Source organism: Bos taurus, chromosome 13 (assembly GCF_002263795.3).
Source record: "Bos taurus isolate L1 Dominette 01449 registration number 42190680 breed Hereford chromosome 13, ARS-UCD2.0, whole genome shotgun sequence".
Taxonomy (NCBI): domain Eukaryota; kingdom Metazoa; phylum Chordata; class Mammalia; order Artiodactyla; family Bovidae; genus Bos; species Bos taurus.
In genome coordinates, this window is record NC_037340.1 from 25,303,578 (window position 1) to 25,324,751 (window position 21,174).

The 21,174-nt window shown below is 43.6% G+C and overlaps 1 protein-coding gene across 20 annotated transcripts in view; it reads left to right on the plus strand.

Annotated features, from left to right (window-relative positions):
• KIAA1217 overlaps positions 1 to 21,174 on the plus strand; it is an 821,092-nt gene that overhangs the window by 711,690 nt on the left and 88,228 nt on the right. Inside the window, exon 1 of one of the 20 annotated variants that reach the window (XM_025000978.2) lies at positions 2,492 to 2,855. The exons of the other annotated variants lie outside the window; for them this stretch is intronic. The gene's annotated coding sequence lies outside the window, so the exon portion shown is untranslated. Of the gene's footprint in view, positions 1 to 2,491; positions 2,856 to 21,174 lie in introns of those variants that run through there. 20 annotated transcript variants of the gene reach the window in all.

Sequence of the window (21,174 nt, forward strand, 5' to 3'; positions counted from 1 at the left end):
CATCGCACATCTAGTTTCATCCCTTATCCTACAGTTGACCTCTTCATTCATTTCACCCTCCCCGAAACCCACTTTCCTTCTGGTAACCATCAGTCTCTTTTCTATATCTGTGACTTTGTTTTTTGTTTTGTTTGTTCATTAACTTTGGTGTTTTTGTTTGTTTAGATTCCACATACGACTAAAGTCATATGGTATTTGTCTTTCTCTGTCTGACTTATTTTAGTTAATGTAATACCCTCCTGGTCCATACATGTGGTTGCAAATGGCAGGGTTTCATTCTTTTTTGTGGCTGCCATGGACGGAGGAGCCTGGTGGGCTGCAGTCCATGGGGTCGCTTAGAGTCGGACACGACTAAGTGACTTCACTTTCACTCTTCACTTTCATGCATTGGAGAAGGAAATGGCAACCCACTCCAGTGTTCTAGCCTGGAGAATCCCAGGGACGGGGGAGCCTGGTGGGCTGCGGTCTACGGGGTCACACAGAGTCGGACACGACTGAAGCGACTTAGCAGCAGCAGCAGCAGCATTCCATTGAGTGTATACACGTATATGCATGTATATATTTCACATCTTCATCTATCCATCTGCTGATAGACACTTTGGTTGTTCCCATATATTGGCTATTGTAAATAACGTTACGATGAATATGAGGGTACAAGTATCTTTTCAGTTAATATTCTTGGGTTCTTCAGATAAATACCCATAAGTGGAATAGCTGGGTTATATGGTCGTTCTGTTATTTTAGGAATCTCCAAACTGACTACACCAATTTACAGTCTCACCAACAGTGTGCAAGGATTCTCTTTTTCTCTGCTGTCCATCTTTGAAGACTAACTCAACAGCTGCTATCTTCATCATGCCTTTCCTGACTCCTCGCTTATCCAAGTCTCACTAACCACTGTCCCTTCTCTGATTCCATCGAACCTCACCTGTCTCTCCTCTCTCTGAGAACCGTCACCTTTTCCTGTCTGTTTTGTAGTTACTGATGTACACGTCTGAAGTTCTTTTCTAAACTCCACGCTTCGTGGGAGCAAACCCCTATTCCATTCATCTCACACTCTCTGTGTTTCCCTGCAACAGTGTCCTGCTTTGAGGAAATTCTCCTTAAACATGTGGATAGAAAAGGGGCTTATATGTCAGCGCTTTTCCTATCACACACTTTCAGTTAATGCCTTCTCTGCTAAAACCAGTACAGTGATGTGCACATGTAAACATTTGAGATTTACAGCACATTCCCTTGTTTATCCCAGGAGTAATTCCTAACCAAAATGAGGACTAAGAACATCTAACAAAATTACTCATCCTATAAATATAATTTTATTGCAGTTAATTACTCTATAATTTAAGATGAGAATAACAGATTTGTCAGATTAAACTAACTGGTTGTCAGAAATGCATACAGATCTGCATTTTATTTTCAAGAGTAAAATTCACCATGGTAGAAAGTAAGCCAATCTCTGGATAACAAATTAAAGAAGACAGATCTTGGTTTACTGTTATTTCTAACTCAGCAGGACACATCTTGCTTTTAGATTGGATGGGTAATCAGTATTTCAGATACCTCCAGACTTATCAGGTAGGAGTGATGATTTTGGAACAGTTAACTACTTCCAGTGATTGTGAAGTTTCGCTGACCCACTCACGCAGGCATGATGCCTTGAGTCTTGACTGCGATTTGGGCTCTTGTATGTGATTTCGAAGATATAATAGTGACCAAGTATGGTAACTGCCTTACAGAGATCATCCAGTCTAGTAGCCCAGTGGTCCCCAACCTTCTTAGCAGCAGGGACCAGTTTTGTGGAAGACAATTTTTCCACGGCCCTGGGGAGATTTGGAGTGGGGAACCCCTGCCACCGGGGTTCAGGATGACTCAAGTGCATAACATTTATTGTGCACTTTATTTCTATTATTATTACATCAGCTCCACCTCAGACCATCAGGCATTAGGTCCTAGAGGTTGAGGTCCCCTGTAGTAGATCAGACAGTCAGTAATCAGTAGTGATACAGACGTCTGTAATTTTCACATCTGTTGCCAGCTATGTGCCAGCTTTCCTTCATTCTCTTATCTGCTTAAGAGTGTAGCTGATTTACCTCTACAGCACTGGCTTACCAGGGGTGTACCTCATTATGTCCCTTTTATGACATGTCTTTCTGACAGGCGAAAAGATGTTTCTGCTGCAGTTGGTAAGGAATTATTGAAATGATTAGCTGGGCAAACACAACTCATCATTTATACAGTTTCATACAGTGGCCTTACAGAGCAAGGTATTTTTTTTTCCCTTCCTCGCTGCTTCCAGCTCTATTTTATTTTTTAAGATGCAAGAACTAGTAATATATGCATATCTGACAGGCAGCTTCCAAATGATACAGATCTCATCTTTCCTGCTGTGTGGCTGCCTGCTTTCTCTTGCTTTTTTTTTTGTCATTGAGAGGTTATGACAACACGAGCCATATTGTATTTATAAACATCACGTGTTCCCTTGATATGGCTTGCCGTTTCTGCCAGACGGAACACATGGAAGAAACATTTCTCGTTAACTCAGCATTGGTTTTTAGTTATGCTGATTTCCGGGACAGGAAAAATGCCTTCCTACTCAGATTTAACTTTCATAGAGGAGAAACAAAACCTCTGAATGTCCGTGAAATAGTTTTAACAAGGCTGGATACTGCTCCTTTAAACCACATATTTTGACTAAAAGCTTCCTTCTGTTAAAAAAAAAAAAACAAACCCAAGCCTTGCATTTAGTTACCATCAAGACAGGCGGAGCTGGAAGCATTCGAGAGATGGGTGGTTTCAAGGTCTCTGAACGTCTAGAAAGTTTCTTCTAGAAGAGAACAGTTCGTGGAAGATGTAAGGTAAGAACTGAACTGCACCTTTATAAGAAAATAGGATTTTCAGGATCTGGGGTTCCTGTTGTAGCACGTTTACCTCCAAATGAGTCAACTTTTCTGTATTCAAGTTCAATGCCATGTGGAATTGAAATGCTAGGTTTTTATTTTAACTTCTTGCACACTGCTTAGAAGGAAATTTCTTTGTTATTGGCGTTGGTCTGTTTTTCAAAATCCACTTAAGTTACATTGGGCTATCTCCAGTCTATAAATCTCTGTTTAATCTCGTGATCTTTCTGTTTAACCTTATAATTTAGAAAAGGATTTCGAGTGTCAGTGTTGTTTGCTTGTACAGATCTCATTGATGTATGTGTTTTGTGACAGTTTTCAGTGTTTTCACGAAGATATTTGACTTGCATTCAGTTTCTGAGACAATTGAAAATTTGAAGGCGTGGTACAAATTGGGGGGGCAGAGGAGAGGTTAGTATGCTTCCTTCAATATTCAAGGAAAACATTGTCTGTTGTATTTTCCTTGTGAAAATCACCTTACATTTTAAAATATAAAGGACTTTTTTATCTTGGATTTTAAAAATTCTTTGAGATATATCCATTTAAGCTTTATGTATAACATTTAAAATGTCTGCAATTTTTATATAACAGATATATCCCTGTTATATTGAGGTTTAATGGAAAAACCCGGAAAAAAAATCTGTGGCAGAAATTGTATATACTTGATATAACTATTCTGTCTTATCCTTGCAATAATAGTTCAGTCACAATATTTTGTATATATTTCTTTTAAAGACATTTAATAAGATCAATGTCTTTTTAAGTCAGTCTGTTTCCTTTTAAAGGTACATGTGTGCCTGGATCTGTTTATGTTTATCTCCGTTTATAGATGAGTTCATATGGATGAGAAGTTGTTAACCAATGTGGTCTAAATAATATATATTATTTCATTTGGTCATTATAACCATAAGGCATAGGTGCTATTATACCCATTTTAAGGTAAGAAAACTGAGGCTGAGAGAGATCAAGTGACAAGTCATACACTAGCTAGAATCAAAACTGGGACTGAGCCCCAGGCTGACTGTCTCTCTAGTCCTTGTGTTTAAATCCTACACTGCACTCCCTTCCTTACCAGTAGCTAAGACTCCAAGTCTGCAGTCAGATACCGATAACTTATCTTGAAAATAGTAATTATAAATAAGCAATGCTTACTTGGCTTTAAGAGAAATGGTTCTGTACAGTTTTGGATTTTTTTTTTTTTTTTTGGTTTGATCTGTAATATCCAAAACCTAGTGGCAGACTGGTTGTTTATCCAGGGACCTGGCTGCAACTTACTTGGAGTGAAAAGAAAACAGTAAATGTCTGATAGTGTCCGATAGTGTGGGGATAGCAAAAAGCACTGCAGAGACACAGAGAACAGATGTGTGGACACAGTGGGGGAAGGAGAGGGTGGGACAAACTGAAAGAATAACACGGAAACATACATTTCCATATGTAAAATAGATAACAAGTGGGAATTGGCTGTGTGACACAGGGAGCTCAGCGCAGTGCTCTGTGACAACCTGGAGGGGCTGGATGGAGTGGGAGGTGGCAGGAGGATTCAGGAGGGAGAGAACACATGTATACCTGAGGCTGATTCATGGTGTATGGCAGAGGCCAACACAATATTGTAAAGCAATTATCTCCAATTAAAAAAAAAAAAGCACTTTGGATGAACTGCCGTCTCCTCCTTCCCGCTTCCTTCTTCACTTCATGTACTGTGGCACTCAGAAAAACCGTCTTCCCAGGACAGGGCAAGGAGCTGATTCATGAGCCCGATTGGCAAGGGAAAAAGTGTCTTTGAATGGAGACAGGCCTGCATGTGCCTGCCTGCTGCCCTTCCAGACTCCTGGCAGCGCTGTTAGGAGAAGGACAGGAAGAAAGTTACAGAACGTCGGAGGTGGAGGGTTCAAGCCACCCCAGAGGCAGGGGCTGTGGCTCTCCTCAACCCCCCACGTATCTGAAGATTGAGACATCCACTCGGCTGCAAAAATATCCTGGTAATTCGCTAGGCGAAATAATTACAGCCAACAGTATCGTCAGGGATGCAGCTGCTCATCCCAGCCCTGAACTTGGGCTGCAGGAGCAAGGCCACTTGCTTCCAGCTTCCATGGCTGCGTAAGATCCAGGGCTGGCTGACAACCAACACGTTGGAAAGTCGATGGGAACAGGACCTTCCTTTGCCTTCAGTGGGGATTCGGGGGGGTGCTGGGTTGTTAGCCATTCCTGGGGAGAAGTTTACACCACACCCTCTGCCCTTTGATATCCAAACTGGATCTCTCAGCTTGGCTCTTGTAAATACAGATGTTAGCGGAAATTGCCTCTGACAGGAAGCTTAAGTCCTGGCATTTTCAGGTGGTATTCTTTGCATCCACGTGTTGCCTCCTTCCTGAGGTTTTGCTTTTCTGTCTTCTCGGTGGGTCTCCATCAGGGAAGCCCAGACTACATAGTACATTGCTCAGGCTCCCTCCGTCCAAGGCCCTACTTTGTAGAGAGCTTCCATGGGTCACTCTTATCATTTCTTGTTTTTAATTGAAGTATAGTTGACTTACAATGTTGTAAATATTGTAATATCAGGTATACAGCAGTGATTCAGTTATACATTTTTTTTTTCAGATTCTTTCCCATTATAGGTTATCACAAGATATTGAGTATAGTTCCTGGTGTTATATAGTAAATCCTTGTTGCTTTTCTATTTTATGTATAGCAGCGTGTCTCTGGGGACCATTATTTCCTTTGTACTTTTTCTAAAATTCACAGCCTTTTATAGAACTACTTTTATATAAATCATGTTACTTATATATATATATATATATTTGTAGGAGAAAAAGCACTTACTAATTTTTTTAAAGAGGAAAAAATGTGTCATTGAGCTACGAATCACCCAGTGCTAAGCCATTTCCTCTCTGTCCTGTTTTGTTCCCATGGGGTCTGCATGTAATTTGCACAAGCGATGTCTGCTCCTGAGACACTTGAACTGCGACTCCAGCTTGGTGGCTGAGAAAATACAACCTGATCTGTGTCATTGGTGTTACCTCAAGAAACAGGCCCAGATGATTTGGAATCATAGGGTTTCGGAGGTGGAAAGAAGGTCTTACCCGTCATCTTTTATAACCCTTCCCCCGTCAGTCGAGACTCTGGAGGCCTGGCATGGATGGAGTGACTTGGTAAAGATCACAGAATTAAGAAGTGACTGACCAAGAACAGGGCTGGACCCCAAGCACGTCCCTTAGACCAGCTCTTTCTCCATCTCTAGTGCCTCCCTGCCTTGGTTCTCATCCCACAGGACCCACCAAGGTGTGTTCTCTTGGTTGATTTAGGAAAACAGTGTATATCTGACTTCCCTGAGCCATCTGTGTTGCAGTTAAGTGTAGCCAGGTTCCCCTTCCTGTCCAGATAGCAACACAACCCTGCCATGGGGCCAGAGCTCATTAATTGGAAATGCATGGGCCTGGCCCCAAAATAAATGGATTTTGAACTAACCAGATTTAGATTATCCAATATTTTTATTGAAGGAGAATAGGCCATCAAGTCAACTGAAAAACAGCAGCTGCTTCAAATTATGAGATGCTTTGAATAAAGCAATCTTGGCTAAAAAGGGTTGGGTAATATAGCATTATTTGCAAAAGTCAGCCTCTTTGCTGAAGCAGTGGCTCCTACAGTAACCTAGCTGGAAACGCTCACATCTTCCTACTGAGAATATTTTCAGAGTTGTTCTTCACTTGGAACCGGTGAGTTTCGACAACACAAAGGAAAACAGATTCTTACATTTTAGTGATTGAATTATATCGTTGTGTCACATATTGGAAAAACAAGTAGCACAGGGAATCTGAGAGTTAATGAGTATTATTGTTCATCCCCACTAAGAAAGAAAAAGTCAACTTAAAACTGATGTCGAGAAAAGCATCGGGCTTCCCAGGTGATCCAGTGGTTAAGAATCTGCCTGCCGGTGCAGGGGACAGGGATTTAACGCGTGGTCCAGAAAGATACCACAGCTAAGCCCGTGTACCACAGCTACCTGAGGCCTGTGCTCTAGAGTCCGTGCTCCGCAGCCAGCGAGACCACTGCGATGAGAAGCCTTCACACCGCCACTGGAGAGCAGCCCCTGCTCACTGTAACTAGAGAGAGCCTGAGCATAACAGTGAAGACTTGGCACGGCCAAAAGTAAATAAATAATTTTTTTAAAATTTAGAAAGTTATTGGTTAAAATCTTTTTTAAAAAAAAGTATTATGAGTAATAGTAATATAGTGTTAGAATGTGGCCAAGATGGTGACAGTTTTCTTATGACTGAGCGAAATGTAGAAACCAGGGCTTTAAGATGAAGCCCAGATTATGGAGGAGACAGAGCAAGACATCATTAAGCATGATACAGTTCACAACAATGCACTGTTTTGATGTCAGAATAAAATCTAATTCTTCTTTGAGTCCTGGAGGCCTTCGGCGTCTTGTAACTTGGCCCCAAAGAAAATCGGTTCAGTTCAGAGCTGTCCAGCATATTTATGTACTTAAAACCTGTCCAGATAAAAGATGTGGTGGTTGGGTGTATCACTTCAGCTGGAGGACCGCTTCTCCTCGCTCAGGCGGCGCTAACTCCCTCTATATCCTAAAATACAAAGACTATGTTTCCCTCGGCACATGCACTTAATTTCTTTTTTTTTTTTTCTTTTCCTGTGAAATCAAAGGTCATACTTGCCCTTGCTCTGATTGAACTCTTTGAACCTGTTCCTTTTTGTTTGCCCTTGATATGGTGGCAAGAGCTGCCAAAGGAAAAGCCAAACAAGAAATGGTAGCGATGTCAGTGATGCGGTAATTGAGACATAGTGGGGACCAGATCTATAGCGCGCTTAAACTTCAAAGCGTGTTTCTCAGGAAACGCACCTCTAAAGCATTGGGTGTCACACTCAAGGTCTGATGGCTTCACCTACATGAGTGTCTAGGACTATCTTCACTTCCAACGAGGAAGGTAACTGAATGGAATATTTTGTAGGTGGGTCCCTACTCCCTTGCCAGAGGGACCCAGGGAACATAGCCATAAACTGGATATCATTTTTGCTTGCCTTAAAAATCAGATCTAAAAATGTATTTCCTAGCAGCTGTGTAACTGCAAAACAAAGCAACAACAAAAAATCTGCTCTACTGCAGTGCAAATTACTCACTAGATATCTCCAGGGTTCAGATCTTAATGCTTCAGAAATTTGCTGCAGATTTTACTGTATATATTTAGACCAAGGAGCCTGTTAGCTTGTAATCCAGGATAGAACCTCTGTATTCTCATGAAAATGAGAAATGTGCCACTGTTGGCAACCTCAGGCTATAATTATGTTAATCTGACCATTTGAAGACAGAAATATGTTGTTTTAAAATGTTTCTGTATTTTTTATTATTCGTAACAATGCTCCAAAGAAACTTGGTAAAATGCTAATAAGTTTCTATCCAGTATCACTCTGTGACTAGAGCATAAAAAATGAGTCAGACATGGTATTTGGATATTTTAGATTTGGGCAGAGAATTTTTATCTACAGATATGTACTCATATTCACAGTGCATCTTAATAATATGAAAACTACCCAAATGTATTTTCATATTGTAAATGTAGAGACAGTGAACATACATGCAAGGCCATCTCTACATATATGCCCAGTAACAAAACATTTTGACATTTGCGTTAAATCAGCACAAATCAGTACCAAAAAAAAAAAAAGTCAAAAAATTTTTGAGCAGTACTGCAAGATAAATGTTTTTCTATCCAGAAGTATTCTAAAGCACACAGGTTTGTGTTTTTAATACAAATGTGGGGCTCAGACTGTATAGTTGAAATTTTGAGCATATCCCAAATCTTGCCTTTACCTACTTGGTTCAGCTTCCTCCTTACCAACCAAAACTTTTATTCCAGTCACAGGCAAGTGAGGACATGCATTCTCTTTTCATTCCCAAAGAGAAGTTCTCCCCAGTGGTAAGATAGGAAGGGAAGAAGCAAGATGCAAAACAAAAATGTGGGTCATCAGCCATCTCACAATTTTTATAAATAATTAATACATGAATTTATAAATAATTAGTACATGAACCCTGATACTGGGAAAGATTGAAGGCAGGAGGAGAAGTGGACAACAGAGATGAGATGGTTGGATGGCATCACCAACTCAATGGACATGTTTGAGTAAGCTCCGGGAGTTGGTGATGGACTGCAAGGCCTGGCATGCTGCAGTCCCTGGGGTTGCAAAGAGTCGACTGAGAGACTGAACTGAATACATAAATCTACTAGTTGAACCAGTATCGAGTGGATGTGTGTGTGTGTACTCAATCGCTCACTTGTGTCTGACTCTTTGCGACCCCATGGACTGTAGCTCACCAGGCTCTCCGTCCGTGGAATTTTCCAGGCAGGAATACTGGAGTGGGTTGCCATTCCCTCCCTCAGAGGGTCTTCCTGACCCAGGCATTGAACCCATATCTCCTGCGTTGGCAGGTGGATTCCTTACCACTGTGCCACTTAGGAAGCCCTATCAAGTGGATGGGGAGTCTTACGTTGCCTGACCTTGATTCAGGATGGCCAATTCATTTGGGAATAGAAACAAGGAAAAGTACCTCCTTGTTGGTGAGTTGACAGCATATATAATTGGATTTTTCTCAAGAATGAGATCTCTGGAAAATAATACAGCGTTCTGTTCTTACATCGGCTACGTTCAGAATCTTTCTTCTTTAATGAGCTTTTGTATCTCAAGAAGAGAGTGTGTCATTCTCTTCCCTCTTGTATGCCTATATTACAGTCAGCTTATCTGTTTGATTTGCTCTCAATTCATGGAGTGAGCCCATCATTGTTCACTGGTGATATTAATCCTACTGCGCACTGACCACGCTCTTCTGCATGCAACGTCATAAATAATTTAGCTCTTTTGATGTTCACGGCACCAGGAGGGTAACTGCAAGTATTCCCAGACCCATTTGCAGCAGAACCAGGGTCTCAGAAGAGCTCAATGGCAGGACCACAGTTAGGGCTGTGAGACCACAGCCCAAGGAGATCCTCAGGAACGGAAACCAAGTCTTTTCATTCATAATCCAGGGCTCTCTCCACCACACCCTACTGCCTTCCCTCTGAATCATGGTGGAGGAAGGTACTGATCAAAGAGGGAGGATGATTGCATCTTTAAAAAAAAAAGACTTTGGAAACTAATTTGTAGGTTTCAGCACATTGAAGAAGTTGTTGAGAGTTGAAGGTTTTCAGAATCAAGCCAAAAATATCTTCTGATTTTAAGAAACTCCCTTTGTCTGTTTATCAACACATATCTTCCTGTCCTCTATGGGAGAAATTTTGCCCCAATGTTGCTTTTCCGAGAAAGGAAGAAAAGTGAAAGAAAGGGTAATACAAAGAAGGAGAAGAGGGAAAAAAAAAAAAGCTGGAGATTGGCTTGGGTAGTAGGGGAAGACGAGCTAGCTCCTTTAGGGTCAGCCTGGAGCCTGTTTCTTTTTGAAGGGAGTTGCAACCTCTTGCTGCTCATCGTGGACTTGGGAAGGTTCTCCAAGATGACAAAGCATTTTTGTCACTTGCCTCAACTCCTGTGTGACAGAAGATTCTTTTCTTTCAGGGGGTAATGTTTGGGGTGTGGAGAGGGGGGAACAACTAGACCAGGGCTCCCTCTTGCCTGATGTTGGCCTCTGTCATATCGCGTGTGATTCCCTTACATACTGAACGGGTATCTGTCCGTGTGGTTTCTCCAGGTTACCCTGTGTCAGGAATGCAGGGCATCACTCAAGGGGAGGAATGCTCAGAGGCCCAGCAGTGTGTCCCTGGGATGCAGAGAAGCAGATCTTGTGACTAGTGGGGAGGCTCCTGGCATTGTCAGAACCTGGTAGGGAGCCGGGACTGTCAGTGCTGGGCGAGTCCTGGCAGGGCGTGGGCGGAAAGCATGCCAAGCCCAGCCTCAGGGTATGCTTGACTCCCAAACTGGTTGTCTTTGAGGCTGTTATTTATCCAAATAAGGAGAGGCAGTGGTTTTGCTGACCATCTCAGATTTCTGAGCCTTGTCCACTGGCTGGCTGGCTGGCTTGATATTTGAACTGAAAACATAAAGGTATTCCTTTGAAATGGAGCACCCTGATGGGGCTCTTGGATGCCCTGGAGTCATCATTTGGAAGGTGGTTTTCCCCCACGTTTGTAGATAACAGTAATGTGGTCTGATCTCTGTTACTCTCCTCTTGGTTCTCTTGCAATATTCAATCCAAATGACTTCGTTCAGGTATTTCTGGGCCTGATTTTGGACGGGAGTAATAACTGATCTTAGTGATTCTTGAACAATGGTTCAACTACCCTTCTTTGAAGAGTACTCAGAGGTCAGGTCTCTACATTGATTTCTTAACCCGAGAGTTCGAGATTGTTCTGGCTCTGGTATATTGACTTTGTGGCCCCCATTCCTTCAATCTGTCCAATGGGGATTATATCCTTTATCTGATGAGAATGTGCTGGGAATTAAATAGAAATTTTGGAAAGCATCTGGTAAATAAGAGTCTCCAAAAATGTTTCCTTTCCTTATTTCCATCTTTTCCTGGCAGATTTAATTGCAAATATTTACAGATGGAGAAACGCTTATGATAATCACCCAAAATTGAGTAAGGTCAGCTTTCTGAATGAGGATTTAACCAATCCCACAATAGAATGGAGGGCTTCCCAAGTGGCTCAGTGGTAAAGAATCCGCCTGCCAATGCAGGAGACTCAAGTTCAATCCCTGGGTTAGAAAGATCCCCCGGAGGAGGAAATGGCAACCCACTCCAGTATTCTTGCCTGGAAAATCCCATGGACAGAGAAGCTTGGCGAGCTATAGTCCATGGGGTCGCAAAAGAGTCAGACACAACTCAGCAACTAAACAACAGCAACACAATAGAATGGAGATTTTGACGGGAGCTTGCCTCTTCGCTTTACTCCTTAGAACAGTTTTTGTCAAAGAGTAGTCCCTGGACCAGCAGGTCAGCATTATCTGGGAACTTGTTAAAAAGGCAGATTCTCAGGCCCACCCAAGTCCTGCTAAATCAGACACTCAGGAAGTGGAGCCCATTAATCTGTGTTTCAGCAAGCCCTCTGGATGATTCTGATGTTGTTGAATTACATCAACTTGCAGAACCACTGCCTGGGAATAATTTTCTGGCTGGATCAGAGGTCGGTCCATTCCCCAACACTTGGCACTCCCCACCTCTGGTCTATGACCGTGCCTTACTTCCTGCCTGAAAATTCCTAAGAAAGGAAACTCTTTCTTCCCTACTGAAATTTCTGCTCATCATTTATGAACTCACTTAAATCTCACCTCTTCAGAGAAGTATTCCTCAACTATCCCAGGCAGGAAAATCTTATTCATCTATAGATTCCAGAGGGTTTGTCTGTTGTACTTATTTGAAACTTGCCAAAGTTATTCTTGCTTTTGTCTTAAAAAAAAATGTATTTGTTTATTTGGCTTTGTTGGGTCTTAGTTGCTGCAGGCTGGATCTTTAGCTGTGGCATGTAAACTCTTAGCTGTAGCGTGCAAGCTCTTAGTCGTGGGAAATGGGATCTAGTTCCCTGACCAGGGATCAAACCCTGGCCCCTTGTCTTGGGACCACAGAGTTTTAGCCATTGGACCACCAAGGAAGTCCAGCTTCTGTCTTATTTTTATTACTCATGTACATGCTTCATCTTTTCTCCTCTTAAGAGGTAGGAATTGTGTGGTTTAAAGGTTCTTTTCCCTTCCTCAGCCTCAACCTTGGGCTTTGCATACCTGGTGACTATTCAATAAATATTTCATGGACTGAGCTTCCCTGGTGGGTCAGTGGTAAAGAATCTGCCTGCCAACGCAGGAGACATGGGTTCGATCTCTGTCCTGGAAAGATCCCACATGCTGTGGGGCTACTAAGCCTGTGTGCCACAACTACTGAACCCACGCTCTGGAGCCCGGGAGCCATGGCTTCTGAAACCCGACTGCCCTAGAGCTCGTGCTGTGCAACACGAGAAGCCACCGCAATGAGAAGCCCATGCACCCAACTAGAGAGTAACCCCCACTCGCCGCAACTAGAGAAAAAAGCCCAAGCAGCAGTGAAGACTCAGTACTGTCAAAAATAAATAAAAGTTTTCAAAAATATTCCATGGACCCACAGAATGTTGTAGTTGGGATGGGCCTTAGAGACCCCAAGCGGTCAGACTTAGAAGGCAGGCTCTGTGATGCCCAGTTTGGTGTTCCTCTTCCACATACTGCACGAACTGCTGAGAGACACCTGAATGGGGGCTGTCGGGGCCATTGGCCTGGCCCAGATGAGCAGATGCTTGGCGTTTGCTGTCACAGACTCCAACCAAACCCTTTGAAAACAGATGGGTGTTCAAAGGTATATTCATGTAATTTATAAGCCTGGAACCTTTTGGTTCTTTCATAATTAATGAGAACTGGGAAAGTTTGTGCATCTGTATAGTTATATAACACACGGCATCTGTTCCCAGTTCACATGTTCATACCTGGGACACCCATGGAACTTCTTTGGGTGTGCTGTATGCGGGCTAAGTCACTTCAGTCATGTTGGACTCTTTGCGACCCTATGGTCCAGAGCCCACCAGACTCCTCTGTCCTTGGGATTCTCCAGGCAAGAAGACTGGAGTGGGTTTCTATGCCCTTCTCCAGGGGATCTTCCCAGCCCAGGAATTGAACCCGTGTCTCTTACATCTCCTTACCCACCTTGACAGGTGGGTTCGTTACAACTAGTGCCACCTGGGAAGCCCTATAATTTAATTTTTATTTATGTATTTATAGATAATACCTTTATACTATTATCTGTATAATGTATATGAATATACAAAATTATATATATATGAATATATGAAATTATATCCCTACCAGCAGTTCACAAGTGTGCTCTTTTGGCTACATCCTCACCAATGCTTATTTTCTTTTTTCTTTTTGGTAATAGCCATTCTAACAGGTATGAGATAATATTTACTGTGGTTTTGACTTGCATTGTACTGGTGATTAGTCATGTTGAGTACATTTTCATATTCCTATGGGCTCTCTATATGTTTTTTTGGAAAAAATAATCTGTTTCTTTTACCCACTCACACATTGGATTATTTGGTTTCTTTTTTTTAAACTTTTTATTTTATATTATAGTCCATTAACAATGTGGTGATACTTTCAAGTGGACAGCAGAGTGACTCAGGCACACATATACATGTATCCATTCTCCCCTAGCCTCCCCTCCCATCCAGGCTGCCACATAACATTGAACAGAGTTCCCTGTGCTATTCAGTAGGACCTTGTTGGTTATCCATTTTAAATACAGCAGTGTGAAATATCGATCTCAAACTCCCTAACTATCCCTTTCCCCCTGGTAACCATAAGTTTATCCCATGGAACTTCTTTTAGTTTCAAGAGTGGCTGTTACCTTGTGGACACAGCGAGGGAAGGAGAGGGTGGGACAAAGCAGGAGAGCAGCATGGAAACATATACACTAGCATATGTAAAACAAATGCCAGTGGGAATGTGCTCTATGACTCGGGGAGCTCAAGCCCGAGCTCTGCGACCACCTAGAGGGGTGGGAGGGGGGATCAAGAGCGAGGGGACATATGGATACCTGTGGCTGATCCATGTTGATGTGTGGCAGAAACCAACACAATATTGGACATCAATTATCCTTCAACTAAAAATAAATAAGCCTAAAAAAAAAGACTTGATGTTGAGAGAAAAGCAAGTGGCTCTCATGAACCCAGGAAGAATTTGGCACCAGGGCTGTTTTGATCTGGATTGCCATCAGTGTTTTTTTGTGTTTATTTTGAGGTTAAAAATTGAAGTCGGTGGATTTGTTGAATTATTGTCCTTCAGTGTTGTCCTCTGGGTCTCTTCACTCACACAGCCCTTTCTTCTTTTGACACGCTGGCTAATACTGTTCAGCTGAGGGTCAACATAATGGCAAGACTAAAACACCTTTCATTGGAAGCCATCCATAACATTCCCTTGAAGACTGACTCTGCTGACAGAGCTCATCTTGTATTGTGTTGTTGGTTCTGTCACTTGGGAATAGAACCAGCACGTGTCCTTCTGCGATCAATGCGAAAACAAAGCAGAATGCAGGCAGTGGGGTGATTCCAGTAGCAGGGCCATGGCTATAACCCAGGCCACAGAGTTGATTCCAGAAAAGTTGTTAGGAAAGATGGGAGACAGGAAACAGGCCTGAAGGGGTTAAATCTACCAGGGAACTCTTGGTGTTAAGAAGCTAAGATGTTAAGAACTCCTCAGGGAGTTCTCTGGTGGTCCAGTGGTTAAGAACTCCCTGCTTCCAGAGCAGTGGACAAAGGTTCGAACCCTGGTTGAGGAACTAAGAACCCACATGCCACGCTGCCTGGCCAAGAAAAGAAGAAGAAGAAGCTGGGGCTGTTTAAAGCCCCGAGAAAGAGATTGACCTCAATTTGACTAGCTACAACGTGAGAGGGCGAAACAAGAATGAAAAACCATTTGTTTTCCAACTCGGCATCACCCATTCATCAATTTGTTTACCAGCATTTTCTCCGGCAGTCTCTAAAGAATATCTACCCTTTAAGCTGTAGCTGTGAAGCATAAAATTTTATGTATTTAGATCATTATCAGTTCGCTCTGTAGGTTTGGATACGGTAAGGATATGTTTTATCATCAAACTAAAATATTTTTAAAAATTCTTGCATTGTTGTGAGCATCCTAAAGCTATATGATGTTGTATCAGCTTTTTTTTTTTTCACTTACAACCTAATCACCTTGACCCATTTCCTGAATGAAGGTTAAGCAAGGCACAGGGTTAGAGGTGGAACACGTCTCTGAGAGATACGGTCCCAGGAGTGGGATTGGGGTCCTAGTGGTAAAGAATGTTAATCAGATGAGGTCTGGATCTTTTATCCCATAAGCAGTCTGGTGTCTTTGACTAGTGAAGACATGTATGTGTGTGTATACTTATACATAATGTGTGCATGCTGAGCTGCTTCAGTTGTGTCTGACTCTTTGCGACCTTATGGAATGTAACCCAACAGGCTCCTCTGTCCATGGGATTCTGCAGGCATGAATACTGGAGTGGGTTGCCATGCCCTCCTCCAGGGGATCTTCCCAACCTAGGAATCGAACCTTTATCTCTTATGTCTCATGCATTGGCAAGCAGGTTCTTTACCACAAAACTGAGGACTTTTGCTTTCACTTTTCATATAATATATAAGCATGTTATATATAAGCATAATGTGTACTAATGTGTGTGTGTGTGTGTGTACGTGTGTGTGTGTACTCAGCCGCTCATTCGAGTCCAGCTCTTTGAGACCCCATGGATTGTAGCCTGCTAGGCTCTTCTGTCCAAGGAATTCTCCAGGCAAGAATACTGGAGTGGCTTGCCATTTCCTTCTCCAGGGAATCTTCCCAACCTAGGGACTGAACTTGAGTCTCTTGCATCTCCTACACTGGCAGGCGAATTTTTTACCACTGCGTCACCTGGATATTAGTTAAATGTGATGTATAATTATGTAACACATTTTGAGGCAGGAAGATAAAACCTAGGTAGTTAGATCCTAAACCCACTGAGATGTCCTGTTACTCTTTTCCTTCGCTGTGAAAATCTGGACCTGAAAGTGGAACAAATGAGTTATTTCTCAAACAGAGTTTACCAGACTGCCTACTCAAGGTCAAAACTCAAGCATATAAATCCTCAGTAATCCATGTAGGGAAGACCTTGGGAGCATCAGCCTCACAGAGTTGCTCAGCGACCTGAAGGACATGCGACTTCACACTTACACAGAGAAAGAAGTGGTAACAGTGCTGAGGCTGAAGATGGTTTCTTTTGAGGGATCTTAGTTCCTTGACCAAGGATTGAACCCGTTTTCCCATGCATTGTGAGCACAAAGTCTTAACCACTGAACCAATGGGGAAGTCTTGCTGCTTCACTACTTAGTGGGCTTCCTGAGTGACTCAGCTGATAAAGAATCTGCCTGCAGTGCAGGAGACCTGGGTTCAATATCTGGGTTGGGAAGATTCCCCTGGAGAAGGGAACGGCTGCCACTCCAGTATTGTGGCCTGGAGAACTCCTTGGACCGTACAGTCCGTGGGCTTGCAAAGAGTTAGACAGGACTGAGCGACTTTCACACTCACCCACTACTTACTACTATGAGAAGGTGGGCAGGGTCCTGATCTCCTCATATTTCCATCACTTCCATTTTCTCGCCGTTCACATGAGGAGAGGGACACTGGACCTAAACATGTATATCACTGCATTCTGAGGGCCATGAAGTACAATCATCATTGAAAACACTGTGTAAACTGCAAGCCAAAGGATGATGATGATGGGGGCGGGGTGTGTGTGTGTGCACGCACAGCCATCTGAAATCCTTTGTGGGAACTTGTGTGGCAGTCCAGTGGTTAAGACTCTGCACTTCCATCGCAGGGGCATGGATTCAGTCCCTGGTTGTAGACCAAGGTCCTTCATGCCACATGGTGTGGCACAACCCCCAAAAGCAAAGTCCTTTGTAGGATAAGAAACATAAATAAACAAAACAATATATGATCTGTTGCAGGATGTATGCTGCTGCTGCTGCTAAGTCGCTTCAGTCGTGTCCGACTCTGTGCGACCCCATAGATGGCAGCCCACCAGGCTCCTCTGTCCCTGGGATTCTCCAGGCAAGAACACTGGAGTGGGTTGCCATTTCATTCTCCAATGCATGAAAGTGAAAAGTCAAAGTGAAGTCACTCAGTCGTGTCTGACTCCTAGCGACCCCGTGGACTGTAGCCTACCAGGCTCCTCCGTCCATGGGATTTTCCAGGCAAGAGTGCTGGAGTGGGGTGCCATTGCCTTCTCCGCAGGATGTATGTTGACCAGTTAAATAGGAGTTTGGAGACCTGTCCTAAAAAGAAAAACAAAATCTAAGGCACTGAACATTTGTATTTGTAGTGGGATAGACGAAGATGACTTATCTGGAAGTACCAGAAGGGAGTTGTGTATAAAAGACAGAGTCCGTCCAGGAAATGGGTGGATGTGCAGAGATGGCGATAAATAATGAGGAGTTCTTTGTACCATCTGTTGCAAGTGATAGCAAGAAAATATCCTTTTACAAACCGTAACTATTTTAGATATAACCGGAGCTTGTCCTAGGCCTGGATCATACAGGAGCATCCCAACAGAAGATTGAGTGTTGGTGAGACAAGGATAGTTTTCTTTTATCTGTGCTGCACTCCGCACAGTGACTGATTGTGGTTTGGAAGTTACATGATTTATTTCATGTTACTTGTTACCCATTTCCCTGCTGAGATCTTGAGTCACCACTGGGCACAGTGTTAAGTCAGCCAGCGGGTCTGGTACAGGGGAGCTCAGCGGAGTTGTGTGTGTCAAAATATTTGTGGGAATAGCACTCATCTTAAATATAGCCAGAAGCTAACCATCTCTTCCCTGAGAATTAAATAATTTTGGCAACAGTCTGTCTGTCTCGTGTCTGGGAGACATTCCATTTATGACCAAATGAAACATGAATAGACATTAATAGACCTTCCAAATGACCCTCTTTCCAATTTTAACAGTGTAAGCAAGATGAACTTGAAATTTTTCCACCGGCAAAGTCACTTCCCTTCCCAATAGCATCTTCATGTTTATAAGCCCAGTTTAGATTTTCTTTTAGCATATGTAATTTTTTAAAAAGCCAATAAAGCAGCAAAAGCGAAAGGGGAGATAGGAATACATTTCACAAGACCGTTGGCCTTAACCAGAGCACAAGAAAGTATTTCCTGTTGAGGTAATGCTGAGTGTTTATTAGCCTGTCTTTTCTTAATACTCACTAGAAATAAATTGCTTCCACTTTGCAAAGTGCCAGTCAGTGAAAGGAGCAGAGGGAATGAATAGCAGGATACTGAACACACTGCTGGCAAGAGCAGATTCACAGAGGCTCTAGCATCCCAAGGTAGGCGGCCGAGAACCTGGCAAAATAATGAAACCAGACTGTGGGATGTTGGTGCTTGTGTTCCCCCCAGAATGCACCGAACTCTGCGGGACTTTGTCCGTAGGAGCCATTTTCTGGAGGACGTGCCCCACCTAGGTGAAGCCGAGTTCTCTGGCACCAGAATCCTGTGCAGGAAATTCTGCTGCCCGATCCCCCAGCCAAGTCTGGGTTACTGCACTCCCCTTTCTCTTGGGTGAGCTGGGTGCTGAAGCCTTACTAGACAGCATTTCACTCATCCTGATTCACTGCAGGATGGAGCCGGCTTTCAATCTCCTGACGATGGATGACTGCTCTAGTCCTGACAAAGCTGTGCCTGTCCTGCCCCGGCGGTGCCCAGAGGCATTTTGAAAGTGAGAGGAGATTGCTATGAACTTCCTGGAAGGGAAGAGATCAGGACCATCTCTCACCTTGCACTCACTGACTCCCAAGGTAGCTGGGTCCGCAGAAGTCACCTGCCTCTAAAGCAGCGGACGTGAGCCCCTGAGCTGAGCTTGGACCCTGTAGCCAATAGCAGTGACAGCTCCTTGCTTTTGTGTCCTGAGTGTAGGGGTGTGGCAGAACCCAGACTCTTCATCTGACAAGCAGTCCTGCCCTCACAAAGAGCAGGACTTCCTTTGGTGGTCCAGTGGTTAAGACTTTGCCTTCCAGTCCTGGGGGTATGGGTTCGATCCCTGATTGGGGAGCTAAGATCCTGCACACCTCACCACCAAGAAACTTGGAACATAAAACAGAAGGAATATTGTAACAAATTCAATACAGAGTTTTAAATGGTCCACATTAAAAAAAAATCTTAAAAATAAAGAGCAAGTCAGTTCTTACAAGGATGGTGCTGTGTAGGACATCTTATGCCCTAAAACAGGGGCTCCGGGGAGACAGTAGGGGTGGAACCACGTCTTCACCAGACCAGAGAGGCCAACCCCCCACCCCTTTTCCTGGAATGCACGCGTTTGATGGAGAGAACAAAACCTGCCAAATGTATACCAGATGCTTCAGGGGCCGAGACTGTGTGCTTTCCACACTCTGGTGAGAAATAACAAACTCTCACCGATTAGATTAAAAATCAAAACAAGGCTTTCCACGTTCTGTCTCCTCTTCTCCAACCTCTTAGGTGGCCTGTTACAACCACTTCATCCAAATATTCTTTCGAATGAGACATCTTAGGAGGGAAGCGATGTCATGGGCACTGCGTTCTCCCTCCTTTCATGACCACAGAGCTTTTTGATGGCAGTAAACAGTTTTCTTAGCAAGCTTGCAATGCTGACTGGATTTGAACTTCAGAGACGTCACGAAATTCTTTTGGTCAGCAAGACCAACCTCTGAAGGCCTTAAAATGTTTGAAAAATGCAGGGGCTGCCCAGAGCGTGGTTGTGGGGTGTGGCGTAAGGCCTCCGTGGCCTCCAGCCCAGCTTTTTGAGTTATTTGTCACTGGATTCCCACTTGAATAGCCTTCTGCTCCATTCAATCCCCGAGGGCTCAGGAAGCATGATGGTGATTAAACAGAGCCTACGTGGAAGCTAAGGAAATGCTTCTTCTGTCCTTTGGTCGGTAATGCGTTCATACCTGTCTCCTCTGAGAGCAGCACAAGCCCCTTCTTGCTGGGAACACAGACCTCCTAGCGCCTGTTCCCCTGGAGGAAAAGAGCTGTGTTGACAGCGGTCGCCCACAAGGGTCTCCGGAGACCGCCCTGGCCTCCTCCTCCCCTTGTTGAAGGTGGGGCAGAAGGGCTCCCGTTCCCTTTCTTGAATACCTTCTTTGCTCAGCCTTGGCTGGCCCTCTCTCTCGTTCCCTCTCATTTCAGGTGTGCCTTCTAGAATGATTGCACTTGCTTGCCTGGTGCTGCCTCGGCCTGATTCTCAAAGTTCAGCTTGGTAAAACCAGCCTGGTTAATTAATAGACAGCCTCCTCTGTCACCTTCCGTGTTTACTCTGCGGTGTTATTAACCAGGGGAAAAGGCTCATGTTTCCTTCGGCTTCAGGGACATCAAAAGTCCAGAGGCTGAATGAACTTGGGGTACCTGGGTTTTCTCTGGAGCCCTCTGGTCCCCAGCAGAACACTGGTCTGAGAGTTGGGGGAAATTAACATGTTGGGTTTTTTGATGATTTCATTTGTTGGTGGCTGGTGGTTTGCTTGTGTTAGTGACCCTTTTTACATCACTAAGATCCGTCTTGTATTAATAATATTTCCTTCACTATTACCCGGTTTACCTAGGCCTCCCCAAGTTCGTTTGTTGGTGTGTGTTTTCCGTGTAAGCAGTTGTCAGAGGTCTGAGTCACCCGTGCGGTAGCCTGTGGTTGGATATGGGCTGAGGTTATTCAGTGACTAATTGCCAAGGGGAGGAGAAATTGGCTTATCACGGGGAGGACGCC